The sequence below is a fragment of the Temnothorax longispinosus genome, unplaced genomic scaffold (genome assembly GCF_030848805.1).
Source record: "Temnothorax longispinosus isolate EJ_2023e unplaced genomic scaffold, Tlon_JGU_v1 HiC_scaffold_682, whole genome shotgun sequence".
NCBI classification, from domain to species: Eukaryota; Metazoa; Arthropoda; class Insecta; order Hymenoptera; family Formicidae; genus Temnothorax; species Temnothorax longispinosus.
This window is the reverse complement of record NW_027270542.1, coordinates 1-2,130: the sequence shown is the minus strand read 5'-3', so window position 1 is coordinate 2,130 and position 2,130 is coordinate 1. Positions and strand designations below refer to the sequence as shown.

The window sequence follows — 2,130 nt, the reverse complement described above, 5'->3', positions numbered from 1 at the left end:
GATAGTCGATAACATGTATTTGCCGACCTAATGACTAAAATTTTAAAAAGCAAGCATACGAAAAATTTTCTCAAAATACTGCAAATCAGCACTAAAACCTTCCTCGGAAAATCGAATTTTTTGACCACTTAAAAAATTTTCTCCCTTATAAAACCTTTTGGATATCATTTTTGGATAGTTAAGGGATATTTTAAGCCAATAAAAAAGAATGCAAAAAAAAATTTACAAAGGTATATACCCCCTTAAAATGTTCTGTTTGTATAAATTTATTTAATCCTTTTAAATTTAGAGTAAAACGGTATTCCCCATTCGGTTTTGGAACTAAGAAATAAGGTGATAAATATTGACCTGTTTCCTCTTTACATTGTACAATGACTTTCTTGTTCAATAATTTATCTATTGCTTGAGCTAATAGTATTTTTTCATTATTAGACCTAGACGGCTCTTTATACTCAAAAAACTGACGTACTGGTTTACAAAATCGTATTTTGTATCCTTTGATACATTGTAAAATGAATTTATCGTTTATCTTTTTCCAATTTTCCAAATATTTACTTAAACGACCAGCTATGGGACTTACTAAGTTGTCTTTTTGTCGTTCGCCGTCGCTGACTTGGTGCTCGAATTCTGAGAGCGATTCTGATATTGAGTCTTTTTCTTGAAAAATCGACGTCTCGATTGATTCTGTTGTCGATATGGCTGAGTACTGTTCCAGGTCCTCCCTGGATGGCCCTTCCAGTTTTTTGGAAAAAAATTACTCTGTTTCTTAGGTGGTTGTTCTTTAAGCGTCTTAGCCATTTTTTCCATAACGCCTACTTGTTTGATTTTTTCACTCAATTCTTTCCCGAAAAGAAATTCTTCCGACTTAGTTTTTTCTGCTTTTAACTTGGGCTTTAGACCAGGTAAAATAAATGCTCTCCTACAAACTGTCTGTTTGTTAAAAAGATCAGCTAAGAATCTAATCGTATCAGAAAGCCTTTCTATAATTAAAAGTTCATCTAAGCCTTCCTCGTCTGCTGACAGTATTAGAGATAACGCCGAGCCTACACTCGCAATCGTCGAACCAATATTATTTTGGTTTTCTAGGAAGTGTTTATCTCTTTTTATTGCCGGTTCCTGCATCGCTGGTTCAACCTCTGGATTCAATTTTGGAGCCTCAAGAATCTCTGGGCGAGAATACTTTTTAATGAGTTTTTCTTGATCCTCCTTCGGTAACCCGTCGGTTATCCATCCTTCTAGTCTGTCTGATATGTCCTTGTGTAACTTTGGTTTAACTGCCTTAGAGATTTTTGGATTGTCTCCCAGAAATTTCAAAATCTATTCGGTTAAACAACTTTCGTCGGGCGGCTTATTCTCGACGTTTTCCCGATCTAAAATCTTCTCATGTTCTTGAAACAAAAACAAGGAAATATATTTTTGTAAAGTTACTGATTATTTCAAATGTGATTTCTACAGAAAATTTGAGATTAACTTAACCTCACTTACCTCTTGTGCAAGCTTATTCTTCCAGCCTGTCTTACCTCAAGTATAAGCTCACTGGTCTTTAGGTTAAGATACATTATTTGACTTATGTGCAAGATAATTTTTCCAGTCTGTCTTACCTCTAGTGTAAGCTCACTGGTCTTTAGATTAAGATACATTAACTTGCCTTATGTGCAAGATTATTTTTCCAGTCTGTCTTACCTCTAGTGTAAGCTCACTGGTGTTGAGGTTATCATACTTCATTGCCCTAATTACTTACCGAGATCTATTTGTTGATTATTTTCTTCCTGCCCTATTTGCGGGTCGATCTGTTTCTCGGAAGATTTAACCTCCAATTCTACTTTCTGACGACTGTCCAATATCTTTTAATATTTTCGGATCTTTTTCTCCAATCTTTCTGTAGAATCCTTATCACTTGACTTCCTATGTCTTTTTGGCATGATTGTGTATCCTGAAATAACGCTAAACTATGTAATATAATTAACTTTTACTGGAACGAAGTGACTTCTCGCGCACAACGAAAAGCAATGACGAAAACGAGGCGCTCCCAAAGTGAGCGGGCTTTTTAAAATCTGAACGTTGTGACTCTTAGCACCTCGAAAAGGTACTACGTGTTGTAATCTTGAGAACGAGGCCCGAAATATAATT

The 2,130-nt window shown here is 35.4% G+C and overlaps 1 pseudogene; it reads right to left on the bottom strand.

Moving 5' to 3' along the window:
• Positions 1-579: 579 nt before the first annotated feature.
• On the bottom strand, positions 580-1,922 carry LOC139824923 (uncharacterized; annotated as a pseudogene).
• Positions 1,923-2,130: the final 208 nt, after the last annotated feature.